Here is a 16,286-nt window from a genome sequence, read left to right as displayed (position 1 = left end):
TTAAAGGGCGAATGTTTAGTCTATAGTAATTAAATAACTATTTTGCAAGGCAAAGTAGAGATTATGAAATTAGTATCACTTGGATCTCCAGTCTGTATATATTATATTCTACCCCAGTAACATACAATCAATGAAGATTTACTGATCAATAACAATTTTTAAAATGTTATACTATAAAAATACTATTTTTCAGATATTTTAATAAATTATTACACAAATAAAACTGAGCATGATAACTTTATTAAGGCTTTTGTTACTATCAATAAGAGACATCACATATGACCACAAAAACATCATAAAAAGAAAAATTGGTTCAAACAGGTGCAAATGAGAGTATAAGTTTTATACATTTTCTCCATGCAAACAATCCCTTTTTAATCTTGCATTATTGTAATATTACTAAGATAAAAATAACCAATGCTCTTTAGGAATTGCAAACAAAACAATAAGCAATGTAAAAAAAAAAAAGGAAGTAATAAATGCTAAAGACCTCTAGATAAAGAAAAATCAGTGAGAAGCCACTTGTCATCTGAAGATACAGAAAGTAGGTATTGATTTATCGAAGGGTTAAATAAATTTAAAAGAGGTTTAAAGACAATAACAAGTAAACATAGATGATAGATAGTTCTATAGCCATCACTAAATGAAAGGAAGAAAGAAGGAAGGAAGGAAAGAATGAGAGAGTGAGAGAGAGAGGAAGGAAGGAAGGGAGAAAGAGAAAGGAAGGAAGGAAAAAGGAAGGGATGAAGAAAGAAAAAGAAAGGGGGGAGAGAAGGAGGAAGGAAAGAAAGAGAAATGGAAGGAATAAGTGAGGAAAAAAGGAAAAAGAAAGGAAGAGAAAGAAAGAATATAGAGCATTTATAGAAACATACTGCAATAGATTATCTGAGCAAAACACCTGTAATCAAAAAAGCGAAGATAAGAAACCCAAAGGATTATAAATCATGCTGCTCTAAAGACACATGCACATGTATGTTTATTGCGGCACTATTCACAATAGCAAAGAGTTGGAACCAACCCAAATGTCCAACAACAATAGACTGGATTAAGAAAATGTGGCACATATACACCATGGAATACTATGCAGCCATAAAAAATGATGAGTTCATGTCCTTTGTAGGGACATGGATGAAGCTGGAAACCATCATTCTCAGTAAAGTATTGCAAGGACAAAAAACCGAACACCGCATGTTCTCACTCATAGGTGGGAATTGAACAATGAGAACTCATGGACACAGGAAGGGGAACATCACACTCCGGGGACTGTTGTGGGGTGGGAGGAGGGGGGAGGGACAGCATTAGGAGATATACCTAATGCTAAATGATGAGTTAATGGGTGCAGCACACCAACATGGCACATGGATACATATGTAACAAACCTGCACATTGTGCACATGTACCCTAAAACTTGAAGTATAGTAATGATAATAATAATAAAAAGAAAATACTCTTAAAACTGTGTATTTCCTAATTGTATAGAATTTTACAGCATCTTTGATGAACATCTAGCAAAAGGGCAGGTTAGGCAGTTTTGGTGAAAATATAGAAAAACTGATTCTGGTTATCTCTTTAAGAATATTTAATGGTACAGACAACATAATGTAACATTTTCTCAACATTCGTTCACAGATTGACTGTAAATTACCTTAACCTTTATGCAGACTAAAGGAACACTGTCATACACTCATAAGTGCATTTGCCTAGGACTTTTTAGATTCTCTCATGAGTAGTTTAACAGGCATGAAAATTTGTAATTGAAATATTAAAAAGGAAATAAAGAAAAAGAAAGAAAAGACAGAAAGAGAAAAAGAAAGAAAGAAACGAAAGAAAGAAAGAAAGAAAGAGAAAGAAAGAAAGAAAGAAAAAGAAAGAAAGAAAAGAAAGAGAGAGAGAGAAAGAAAGAGAGAGAGAGAGGCAAGGAAGGAAAGGGAAAGACGAATACAGAGCACAGAAATAAAATGAAAGGATCTATGAACATGCATTATTCTTGTGAGTATGTTGACTGGAGAGAAGAAAAAGGGCAAGCATTTAAGAAAAACTAAAATTGTTCGTAATCCTTTAGTGTGTGTGATATGATCTCATTTATATAAAATTGTAAGCATGTGGGTATGCATAGAAAAAATAGGGAAGTGTATGCAGTTAACTACTGATGTTTTAAATCAGCATTGAGAAAGCAGAAGCACATCCAAGACTAGCATCATGGCATTGGAGTTGGCGAAGACAGGGCAATAAGTTTGGCCTTTTCCTTATACAGTTTAAATCGTTTTATGTCTTTCCTGTGTGTTACTTTTGCAACATGAAAGCTTTATTATTAACAATAATTTAATAAGCCATACCATTGAGATATCTTGACCATAAATGTCACTTCATATAAAACACTTTGACAGAACCACACGAATTTAAATAGTAAAGAATAGTCCATGACTAAAAAATTAATAATGTTTTCAGGAAGAAAATTAGTAATTATTTATAAGAACTTAATACTACATAAAAATTATCATATTAATTTCTACACCAGAACAACTATCAGACTGAATTAATGATATGATTTAATCACACAAAGAAGAGGGTCTTTTTAATATTGCCTTGTAGTTAGAAATTCATCACTTAACCAGAAGCATTGTTTCAAAATATGCAAAAAATAAATGAATCGAGAATCATTGGTAAAAAGGTATGTATGTATCTATATATATATACACACACACATACAGCTTTTGTCATACACATACAAAATATATAATCTCGTTGATACAATAAAATAATAATCAAATTTCCCATCTCTAAATGAACAATATAAAATATCAGCAAAACACTCAAGCTGGTGGATCTAACTCTGATATATGCCATTGTAGAAAAATGTAGATATTTCAAACTTGTGTATGGTCCCTAACAATAAATAATCAGTATTTCAGAGCAAAAGAATGTGTCTGAAATTTTCTGTGGATTCTTCTTAATGGTCTTGTGTCAGTTGTTGAGAAACTCATATGTTCCACCTTTTTGCAGGTTTGTGTGTATGTGTGTGCATATACATAGAAAGAGTATAGGGAGAAGTGTTTTGAATTTGCCATAGAAGCTAAATTTTTCTCTGTACATAACCTTGCAAAAGATAATTACTAGAGATGCATCTGAGCGAACATCCAAGGCAGCTGACAAGCACATCTGCCCTTCTGTCCAAAAACTCTTTGAGGGGTTGACTCATGTCGATGCTTCTTCCTGCCTGGTAGCATGGCATTTAAGGTTAGTGGCAATAGTGCTGGTCATCTGAATTGACAAAAAAAAAAAAAGGAGTGTTGGGGAAATACTAGCGATCTAAAACCAAAAAATATGGTACTGTCAGTAATTCCCTCTTTGTCTTTGGCTCAGCCAATTAACCTCCCTGGACCTCACTTCCTTTGCTGTACAGCAAAAGCTTTGTGATTTAGCAATATTTTACTGACTGAGTTTTAATTTAAATAAAAACTGGGTCTCTCAAGATGTTACTGGCCGTACCATGGCAAATCAACTTAGAAATTGTTGCTAATCTGATGAGCATGATGTTAGTAAATCTGTGGAGTCATGCCTTGGATAAATCAGTTTAAACGGTTCAATTCTAAATATCTAAAACATTCAGACAATTTTTTAAAATTTTTGCTCATAGTTTTGAGATTTTACAGAATTCAATTTGGGAAATAAGGTGCTAAATTATATCTAATGTTCCCTCCAAGCATATAATCATAGTCATTTCTCAAAACAGACATACCAATGCTCAACAGATACATGAAAAAGTACTTAACATCACTAATCATCAGGAAAGTATAAATTAAAGCCACAAAAAGATCTAACTCCACATTTGTTACAATAGCCATTATCAAAAACACAAAAGATAGCAGTTGGTGAATATACGGAGAGAAGAGAACACTTGTGCACTGATGATAGGAATGTAAATTTGTACAGCCAATTTGGGAAACAGTGTGGAAGTTCATCAAAACATTAAAATAGAATCATTATAGGACCCAGCAATCTCACTTCTGGGTCTATATCCAAAGAAAATGTAATCATTATGTCAAAGAGATTGCACTCCCATGTTCATTGCAGCATTATTCACAGTAGCCAAGATATGGAACCAAACTAAGTGCCTATCAGCAAAAGGATGGTTAAAGAAAATATTGTATATGTGCAATAGAATAGCATTTAGCTTTAACAATGAAGGGAATTCTACCATCTATGACATCATGGATGGATCTAAAAAACACTGATAAGTGAAATAAGCCAGATACAGAAAGACAAATAAATGCATGATCTCACTTACATGTGGAATCTAAAATGTCAAGCTCACAGAAGCAGAGGGTAGAATAGTGGTTGCCAGGGTCTAGGAAAGATTGGGAGATTGAGAGAAGTTGGTCAAAGTGTACAAAGTTTTAGTTAGGATGAATAAATTCTGCAGATCTATTGTACAGCATAGAAACTATAGTTAATTATTACATACTTTATACTTGGAAATTGCTAAGAGAATAGATGTTAAACATTTTGACCGCGAAAACAAAAAAATGTTAAGTATGTGAGAGGATGCATATGTTGACTAGCTTGATTTAAACATTTCACAATGTATATTTATATCAAAACATCATGTATGTTATGTTATACAATCTTTATCAATTATACCCTTATAAAATAAAAAATTAAAATATTTGTCTAGAATATTTAATAATGATCACAAAAATATAATAAAATATATAAAAATGTTGGAAAAATTAGCAAAATAAAAACAAAATTATAGTTTAAACGTTTTGAATATTTGGAATTAAATAATTTTAACTGGTTTACCTAAATAGATTATGCAAACTAAGTAGAATAGTTATATGACTATTATTTTTCATCCCAAACTTGACACAGTATTTCATATCTAGCCATACTCTGGCATGACACAGACTAAGCAGGATGACACCTTGTCATTCATAAAACAAGAAAGAAAAAGAAGAGTTTTCTCCCTGAAACTTTTTTTCAAAATGCATATTTATTATCTGTTTGACTCTATTGCTGACAATTATTAGAACTATAGTTGATATTTCTCACCCATCCAACTGAAAATCATAAAAAGATTGTTTTCTATAAATTGTTCCAACACAGTGTTCACAGGTACTGAATATTTAAGAGTCCAAAATTAATTATTTTCCTGCCCTCTTGAAATATGCCTGAGTCCAGAAGATACTGCCACAAAAAGAACTTACTTAATTTATACCAACTTTAAAATTACCTGGCTGTGGCAAAGCATGACCAGACAGCTGCCTGCAGTCACAGTCTTACATTCAGCTTATGTTTAATGAACTATTTTGCTTATATAATGAGTATCTCTCAGCTTCCCTGGACCGGTCCTTTCTTGAACAGTTTCCAAAGCTTTGAGAGTTTAAGCAAAGAAATAGTATGAGGTAGGAAAAATACATGGTTCCTGATAATTGCTACCTTCGGCACCAAACAGAGGGAATGGTAGACATCAGTGAGCTGACTCTACCTCTGCAGAACATATGCTCACCCAGAGTCAAAGGCAGCACGTAACACCTCTTCAGAGTACACGTTTTTCTTCTGTTTTCTGCTCTGTTAATTTTTTATTTAAATGCAGAGATCTGACTGGAACATCAAAGAATTGCTTTCCATGGAGTGGATATCCAATTATTATGACAATAGTCCGCAAAGAAAAATTAATTTCATGTGAAAAGTGACAAAGCTCAAACAAAATATGACCTTGAATACAGATGCATTCATACTTGGAAAAGAAACTACGTTTTCTTCTCAGTCACTCACAAGTTAGCTGAGTTACATAGGGAATGTGATTGCTAGTACGTTTATTTTCAATTTTCAACATTTTAAAAACATATGAGTACATTATTTTCCACACCAAACCTCAACTTTTTCATCAAAATGTAATAATAAAAGATAGTATTAGACTCCTTGGCCACACTGGATATTCCTCATGTCATTTCAAGGCTTTTTAGTTAGGGAACAGAAAGCATTTCATTGTGAGGAAAATGCAAACATAACTTCTAGAAAAAGAAAGAAAGCTGATGTAAATGTAGACAGGCAGTGTTGGGGGCAGAAGGGAACTGATCATACAAAGAACCATTGGCAATGTCCAGAGGTTTGTTTTTTATTCTAATGCCATTAAGCCCACTGTAGGTTTTATAAACAAAGGATATCAGGGGGAGAAACCACTTAATCTGGTGTCTGAAAAACAGACATCAGGGCAGAGTGAGGTGATGGTGTCTTGCACTGGTACAGAAGTACCAGAAATGAGAGAAGTAAAGACATTTAGAATACATGTTTAATGGTGCTGAAAGATTCGCTCTTGGATTGGATGTTGAGGAGTGGAGTCAGTTCTGTTAATCAATTATGATTCCTTAGACCATTTCCTGTTAGATTCCAAGACAGTATGGTGATCAGGGGAAATGATTAAGCTAATAGATTAGAGGTAATTATAATCTTAGTTCTTCTACTGGTGAGTTGTGAAGGCGCCCTACACCTGTTTACTCGTTTGCAAAATGGCCTCCACTTTCCCCTTCCTACTTGAGAATGCGATGAATGTTACACACCTCAGTGTCTTACTGCTCATTGTTTTCATGCAACCCCTTTCTCTGTCTTGATTGCGTTACGCCATACTTGCTCTTATCGAATGTCAGTTCCATTTGTTTTTCATAACTTCTTCAATTTATCAAAGTCAACTGAATCCAATCCTATCCTCCCAAGGTTTTGACCTTCTCTTTCTTTCCCTTTTTGTTTTCCTCCTGTGTACTTCTAATGAGGCACATTTTCTACTCTATCATTTAGATTTGGGATTCTTCTTTCAGCATCTGCCCTCATTATTTACTGGCTGTTCCCGTGGCCCTTTGACAACAATGCTTGTAAAATGCCTCCCTTCCTCTTGGTGCTGTCTTCGAATGGTTTTAACTTTTAAGACAAAAGATAAGAGTTATGCTTTCTAGTGTTACATTATAGTCAATCTTCTCCACAATACACTATATCTAAAACATTGGATTCAAGATAGGATTGATCGAACATCATTAGAGAAACTTGAGACTTCGTGCTGTGTATTCTGACCATTTGAACACAAATTTCACTTTGTGATAAATCTTTCAGATGTTGAAAGTAAATTTGCAAGTATATAATTCCAGGTTCTACAGGTAGCAAGCATAGATGAGATAGCTCAAAAAATCACATATATAATATACATCAAAATCATATATATGTATATGTTATATATATATTTAAGACATCTCTTATATATATCATTTTTTATCAGTTTTGACACTGGTTTGGCCATTCTCTCTCTGTGCTTACTTTTACTTAATGCCCATTTAAAATAGAGGCAGAGGTGAAAGGAAAAAACCCAGTATTAAAATGTCTATTTTTTTACAATGCTTTAAGTAAATTTATTCTCTTTTTTTCACCTTATAGATACACATATATACGTATATCCTATATTAGTAATATAAGTTACTATATAATGCCTTTCACTTTGGTTTAATACATGACCTTTAAATACTAAGTATTTTAATCTTGCAAACTCCCATCTGCAGAGAAATAGATGTCTAATTAAGTGGGGAAAATAAAATAAGACTGACCTTTGCCTATGATTGCATATTGTATGTTTTTAATTAGAAAAAATTAATAGAAACTTGTGAATACAGATAATTATTTAAAAATATCAGTGTGTTCAACTTAATATGATTTACTTTCCTGAATCAATGACTACTTTTTCTTTATTAATGCTAATACATCTAACTGTAAAAGTATGACATATTACAGCAGTGAGCAATTTTTTATTTGTTGTAGAACTAAATATGAAAGATTTAGCCTAAATGCTAAAAGAAATCTATTAAACTATCTACAATTACACTCACAGCATGCGGCAACAGTACAAAATCCAGTTTTTCTAATGCCTCTTATGCACATTATATGCAAGTTTATTTCTAACATTGTAAAATATTTTTTAGCTAATCCATGTCCTAAATAACACATATATAAAGTAGTTTACATACTTGTGTGCTGGTCCTTAAGGTACATTCTTTAAAATAGGAAATAAAAATTCTTCCAATGTTAGACTCAACTTTATTTCCTTAGGCAAATAAAATCATCAAAGTATATTTACCATGACTAAAAATAGCAATTCTTTATCTGATAAGTTTCTTTAATATGACTAAAAACAGTGATTCTTTATATTTTTCAACTTTGTGTCAGTCAGTTTATTTTCTTTTTCTTGTATTTCTGTTTTTTTTTTTTTTGAGACAGGGTCTCGCTGTCGCCCAGGCTGGAGTGCAGTGGCGCGATCTCGGCTCACTACAGGCTCCGCCCCCCGGGGTTCATGCCGTTCTCCTGCCTCAGCCTCCCACGTAGCTGGTACTACAGACGCCCGCCACCTCGCCCGGCTAATTTTTTGTATTTTTAGTAGAGACGGGATTTCACCGCGTTAGCCAGGATGGTCTCGATCTCCTGATCTCGTGATCCGCCCGCCTCGGCCTCCCAAAGTGCTGGGATTACAGGCATGAGCCACCGTGCCCGGCCTTTTTCTTGTATTTCTATCTTACAGAAATGGAAACTTTAAAATTTATCACTGGAATAAAATAGTGTAGCAATAGTACATATAACATGACTACAATAAGCCATAAAAGATAACACAGTTGTAAAACTCTGAAAATGAAAATTTAAATTCTTTTATTAAATCTAAGACAATAATCAATCACTAATTTGGGGAATATGTTCAAAATAACAGCCAATTACCCCGCCCACAGTTCACAGACACTTTGGGACAATTTTGTGATTGGAACTTCCTTACATACACAATAATAAATGTCTCAATTTTGTGACAGGTTTTATAAATTATTTTAGCTATATAAAAGCATGCCTGTCATTCTCAAAATACCAACAAATGAAACATGTATTTTAATCAAGTGAAGACTTCATCATTAAAAGCCTTGAAATAAATACTTGAAAAATGTATTTTTAAAAGCAGTCATTCAGCAAGAAGTCAATTGGTCCTAGAAAGTGTAATGGATGTCTTTGTGAAAAATCATTTATTTATAAAGGGAATGTCATTAAAAGTTGAAAGTAGTGATCATATAAAAGAAACAATTATGGGAGAAAATTATTTTGGGTTACATTATTATATGTGTCCTTGTAGGTTCTCATCATTCGAGTCACTTACTTGAAAATAGAACTTTGATATTAAAGAGAAAGTATTTTAAAAGTTTTCATACTATATAGTTCAAACCTGACCATTTTTTAAAATAATAGTGCTGACAGTTGTGTTCCCTTCAATATTGTTTTATATGCTAATAAAACTATCTGCATAGTTTTAGGAAAATATCAGGAAAGACAGGAATGTCAAATAGTTGATGTAAGGTTTTGTATCTGCACTATCCTATATGGTAGTCACCATTTTAGTAATCAAAACTATTACAATTTAAAATAATAAAAATTAAATTAAAAATTCAGCTTCTCAATTGCAAAAAAAATTTCAAGTAATCAATAGGACCATGTTGCAGTAAGCTACGATATGGGACAGTGAAGATGTAAACAATTCCAGCACTGCGGAATGTTTTCTTGGACAACATCAAGTTGGACTTTCTACGTATCTTGAACTTTTTTTTTTTTTTTTTTTGAGACGGAGTTTCACTCTGTCGCCCAGGCTGGAGTGCAGTGGCGCGATCTCGGCTCACTGCAAGCTCCGCCTCCCGGGTTCCCGCCATTCTCCTGCCTCAGCCTCTTGGAGTAGCTGGGACTACAGGTGCCTGCCACCACGCCCGGCTAATTTTTTGTATTTTTTAGTAGAGACGGAGTTTCACCGTGTTAGCCAGAATGGTCTCGATCTCCTGACCTCGTGATCCACCCACCTCGGCCTCCCAAAGTGCTGGGATTACAGGCGTGAGCCACTGTGCCCTGCCATATCTTGAATTTTTTAATAAAGTGAAGAGTATTTTATTGAATGCCTGTAAATAAATATTGCAAAATTTATTTTTAAAACAGACATTCAGTAGGAAGTTAATTGCTCCTACAAAGTATAACAGTGTCTTTTTGAAAAGTCATTTATATAAGGAATGTCATTAAAAGTTGAAAATAGTCATCATATAAAAGAAGCAATATTAGAAGAAAATTATTTTGGAAAGCACAATTATATGTTCTTGTAGGTTCATCACCTATGTGAGTCACCTATTTGAAGATAAATTAATAAGCTATTTGTTTCATGCTTTTCCTGGAACTTCTAGACACAAAATAGAATGAGATGAAATAATGTCTTCTTAAGGGTGATAACAATTGAAACCCAGTCAGTTTGGATGTAAAGTCTTTTCAGAAGGTCAGAAAATAGAAGGCCAATGCTAATATGAAATATCAATGCTTTAAAAATGATTCACAGAAAAGAAGTATTCATTTATATTAAAGAAGCATAGCACATTTTCAAAAATTTTTATAGTTTAGTATCTACATTTATGTGACTTTAGAATGTTTGATATTTTTACTTTAACAGAATATACCTTCCATATTATATTTTACTTTTACCACTGTTAATTTTAAAATAGATAATAAGAACAAGAAAGAAAGTCCTAGGGTAATGAGTGAGAGGAGCATAATTAGCCTAGAATCTGAATATTTTTTAAAAAGTGCAATTTATTGGAAATAATACTCATGTTAATAATTGATACTTAAACACTGAACTTTTGGCTGTTTTGTTTTTCAAATTTACTTAGAAACAGCAATATTATATACAAGTCTACTTTTGGAGAATGAAGAAATTGATTCTTTACAATTCTTTACAATTATTACTACATGTAATTAGAATTCACAGTTTTTCCAGGTGTTTCTCCTTTCTAAAAATAACAAAATAAATTAACTTTGAAACAAAGATTTTTCTGAACATGTGTATTTACAAAGAAAAGAATAGACTTTATACTGTCAGTTAGGAATTTGTTTTGTCATCATAGGAGAGAAATAAAAAACGTAATCATATTTTTCACATTTTTGTGATGAGCTAGGCTTTAAGCAATATTTAGAACAATTAAGATACACTGAAGAATACTGAGAACCACACTACCAACTGATAATGCTAATCCAAGTTTCTCATTAGGTTTGAAGTATAGAATACATTTACAAAGAATTATTAACAAAAGTCCTTTAGGAGCCTGGCACCATGGCACATGCCTGTAGTACCAGCTACTCAAGAGGCTGAGATGGAAGGATCACTTGAGCCTAGAACTTTGAGTTCAGCCTAGACAACATAGCAAGATCCTGTCTTTAAAAGAAAATTAAATGAAAAACTCTTTTTAAAAGTTCTCTAACCAAACAGAAATCATAAACTTTTAATGATAAGTGAACATTTGTATGGACAAATACAATCACAATCTAATTCTATATTTCTTCTCCTCTAAATCAAAACTATTGATTAAACAGGTGGTAGCATTTGATATTCTACAGACAAGCATGCCAAAGTTTTCAGGGAGTACCACTTTCATCAAGAAATAACACGAACTAGACGATCATATAGCAAATATATGAGCTCTGATCTTTTGCGGTAGGAGAAAAATAAATTGCTTAAAGATAACTTTTTAAAAACATAAACATAAAACATAGCTTCTAGTTATTTTTCACATAAGAATATTTAATGTAAAACATTAAATAATCACTTATTTTATTTTATTTTATTTTATGTTATTTAGAGAAAGGTTCTTGCTTTGTCTCCCAGGTTGGAGTGCAGTGGCACTATCCTGGGTCACTGTAACCTCAAACTCCTGGGCTCAAGCAATCCTCTGGCTCCAGCCTCACTTGTAGATAGGACTACAAGTGTAAACCACCACACCTGGCAATTTTTTTTTCTTTTCCTTTTCCTTTTTTTTTTCTTTTTTTGCACAGATGGGGTCTCACTATGTTGCCCAGGCTGGTCTCAAACTCCTGGCCTCAAGCCATCCTCCTGCCTTGGCCTCCCAAAGTTCTGGCCTAACAGGCATGAGCCACCACACTGCACTTAGACAGCTGCACAGGTGGGATGCAGAAATAGGATGATCTACTTTGTATGTGCAGAAACTAGATAATGTACTTTCTGTTATATTTGATGGTAATTCCTAGAAAAAAAATTAGGGGGGCATTTTATTACAGAATATAATAAAAGCTATTTATGTATATAATTAGTCATCCTGAGTTTGATAAGGACTCTCAGTTAATATTGGATTTCTCTCCAGAAATGTGCCTTAATTTCCAGAAAAAAAAAACAAATCCAAGTGTTCCCCCAACTTGAGGTAGACGGTAGAATTAGTAGTAAGCACATGTTTCCGTTATGCAGGGGAGAAGAAAAACTTGTCTGACTACTCTCCAAAATGAGTATTTCCATCTTTGACACACTAATGAAAATATTCTCTGCTATATGCCATCTCCAAATAACTCCTTTTAAGAAGGGAGTATCAGTTAAAAGTAACATGTAAAAACAAAAGAAAAGCCAAGCTAAGACGTCATTTCCTACGTCTTAAATTAAAAATCTCTGTCTCTATCTAATATTGCTAGCTAATATAGTTTAACTTGAATATTTGTTTTGAAATCTGATCAAAATATAAATTTGGTCTAAGAGAGCTAGTCAGATAATGGTTGGATATCAACGTAACTATGAGCATTTAATGATGTTTTAAAAATAGTTTTTCCTTAGAGCTTTTCCCTACTAAAGCTATAAAATTTTCTTAAAATTTTGTGTCAATTCACAAACATATCCAAAGAAATCAGTAAGAGGAATTACAGATTTGAATGGAAAATAAAGTTAATTTGATTTCGTAAAAAAAATAACAAAAAAACAAAAAACACAGGATCATTGGTTCACCTTCTCCTCATGGAAGAATTTTAGCAAATACTTGTGTGATGACTTAACAAGGGCAAGATAACAAAATAAATTCCCTTATATACATGATAATTTAGCAGCATGTAAAGACCGTAGGACAATGCTGACTAACTGAAAATTTTTTGTTTGTTTTCTTCCAAGTAATTTCCTGGTTAAGAGAAGGTTGAAAATAGAATTCACTGGTTCTATTTTTAAAATCTAGCTTTGAAAAATATTTGAAAATATGTATTAGTTTTTTTTTTTCCTTGAATGTCAAAGTACTACTGTTGAGTCGTGACTTCTACACTTGAACAAATATGGGTTTAAATTGAGGCTTCACTCTTCACTTCGTATCTAAGCTTATATACTGTACTTATATTTCTTACTCAGTAAAAGTCTAAAACAAATGTTCCTAGTCATCCAGGAATGGATAGTAGGGAGAAGTGTGAAACATGAGTTGGTAGAGGAACTATCTTCAACTTCTAACTACCAGTGTTGTGTGACTGCTGCTCTTCAGTTATTTGAGAGAAGAAAAGAGCATGCAAGATCAATCATGAAAGTTGTTTCTGTCAATCACATACCACTTCTGTTCATTATCCCATTGGCTAAAATTTAATTACTTCATCACACCTAACTGTAAGTAGGTTGAGACTTTGTTTGGTTAAGTGGCTAGAAAGAACAAAAATTTATTTATTGAATAGCTCGAAATTTTTGCCATAAATGATGCACTGTTACTTACCACACAGAGCTATGTTATAGATAAAATGGCATAAGGTAAAGTTCAATATTCTCCCTGTGGGGGTTAAAAATATTTGCTATTATTATTAATGTCAGTGTTACCATCCTGAACTTCATTTCTCGTTATAGAGCTTTCAAGTTGTGAAAGGAACTGTAAATTGGTTAAATATTTACTCTTTCCCAGAGAGTGCCTGAAAATTTCTTTCTAACACTCTGATACAATTTTTTATTTTTATTTAATACAAAGAAAATGAACTTTGGAATTACACTAACTAAAAACTAAACTTCTGCTTTCCCATTTAATACCTAAGTCACTACAACCAAATAAATGATTATTGAATATCTACAAAGAGAAGTTGACCTTGTGCTGTGTTTTAAGAATATAAAGTAAATTGAAGTTTGGTGGAATAAACATTAAGATATGATAATATTTTAAAATAAGTACAGTTACAGTGCTAAATTCAGAGTGAATACAGTCAATGTGAAATTTAGACTCTATCATGGGATATCATGTTAAAGGTTTACTGTGCTAATACAGGCAAGAAATGATGGGACTTGAACTTTAGCAGTTAGGGGAGTGGGAGAGAGAAGAGGAGGAAGAGAAAGAAAAAGAAACCCATTTGAAAAACATTTTAGATGCAGGTTAATAGTACTTAGTTAATAATTGGAAGCTGCACAAATAAAGCAGAATAAGCCAAAGTTGTTTTCAAGATTTACCATCTGATAGATATATATCACCTGAGGAGAGAATACATGAAAAATCAGGTCTAATAGAGAAGATAGTAATTTCAGTCTCAGGTACGTAAGTTTGTTTCTAGCAGGAATTACACTGAAAATGTCTTGTTATTAATTAAAAATTATCTGGAAAACAGAAGCAATTCGTGTTTAGAGATACACATTTCAAAATAATGAACATGAATGTGAAATACTGGGTGAAAGCTAATAAGAAAAAGCAAGGAAAGGGACTTTGGAGAGTGACTAAGCAGCGCTCATAAGAAGTAAGAAGAAAACTAAAAAAAAAGCAGTAAGAATACAGAATCAAATGAGACCAACAAAAAGGAGGAAACGATTAACATAAATGCCAGCTGCTATTTTTATTTTTATGTTTATTTTGGCCAGGTATTTTGGAAATGTCATTTTGCACAAGAACCAAATCAACCAGAGGTCTAGATTACAGTTGGTTGAAAAATGAAAGCAATCAGAGAAAATTGAGGCTGTAAGTACAGACAAATCATTCAATAACTTTCCTGGAAAAAATAAGAAAAAAAATATGGCAGTAATTTAACAAGAAAGCAGGTCAGAAATGTTAACTTTTTTGGATAGAGGATACCTTAGTAAGTTTGAAAATTGAGATGAAAGTCAGTGGGAAAGCAAGATTTACATTACAATAGGGGAAAAGGCAGTGTAAAAATTATAAATTTGAAAAGGAATTGAGGTGTTGAAGAGAGGGATGTCAGCAAGATGACTGAATAAAAGCCTCTGGCACTTGTCCCTTCCAACAAAGATAACCAAAACAATAAATGAACAACTACGTTCTGGTGAAAATAACAAAAGGAGAGAGTCAGAGTACCCCAAAGGATTTACAGAAACCCTATGGTGCACAGAAATTCAAGACGGCCACATGGAGGCTAGGAGGAAACCCCTTCCCTGTGCCATCCTGTTCCATAGCTGGGATCAGTTCAGAGCCAGGAGCCACTTCTCCCTCTGGGGAAAAGGTAAGCAAGAGCTCAACAGGAACTCTCATAACTCCCTTGGACACTGACAGTTTTCACCACCGGGGACTCCTGCAGTTGTCACAGGTACTAAGCCTAGCTGAGAGAGCTGCTTGAAGTCAACACAGCTGTGCTACCTCCCTACCCCCAGCCCGTGGATGGAGCTGATGCTGTTCCCTGACCACTTTGACCCACGGAACTACTGTGCTATGCCATGGTGGCAACAGGACCACGCTGAAGTGTGCTCTGCACTGTCAAGTGAGTAACCACATTATCCTCCCATCCCCGAGGCTTTGCTGATGCTGAAGCACACCTGCCTGGTAGTCCACCATTCCTAAGCAGAGCTGCTCTACGCCCTTCTTAATGGGTCCCAGTTGCTACGTAGCTGCTCCATCTACACCACCCAGTAACTGCTACACCCTGACACTCAGGACCTGAGATAAAGGGAAGTGGTGCCTTGGCTGCCTGGAGCAGTCACATTCCCCAGTGCCTACACTGAAGCGGCATCCTGTCTCTCAGAGAAATAGTGCCTCGGCTTCTCAGAACATGCATGTCCCTCAATACCTGAGCTAAAGCAACTCCCTGCATTCTGGGAAATTAGTGCCTTGCCCTCTCACAGCAGTAATGCCCCCCAGGTCTGAGCTGAAACTAAGCATAACCTATCAGGGAACTGGTGCCCTAGCAGAGCTGAGCAGCTGCTCATCCCAGAGATGAGCTGATGTGGTACCTTGTGTCTCAGGGAAACAGAGCATCAACTGAGCTGAAGCACACAGCCCCATAGGCCAAAAACTGTAGTACCCCCACTTCCCTGGAATTAGGCTAGCCCCTTAAAATCTGAGCTGATGAGATACCCGTATCCCTGGGGAAATAGAATTACGGCTGTGCTGCTCCGTGCCCACTAGGGACCAAGCAACAGCTATACTCCAACATCCTGGGATTTTTGCTACCACTATACCTCGCTTCACAGTGTCCAAGATACTGCTATTTCCCACCATCCCAGGGTCCAGAGTCACCAC

Source organism: Symphalangus syndactylus, chromosome 21 (genome assembly GCF_028878055.3).
Source record: "Symphalangus syndactylus isolate Jambi chromosome 21, NHGRI_mSymSyn1-v2.1_pri, whole genome shotgun sequence".
NCBI lineage: Eukaryota > Metazoa > Chordata > Mammalia > Primates > Hylobatidae > Symphalangus > Symphalangus syndactylus.
Note: the sequence above shows the minus strand (reverse complement) of the source record.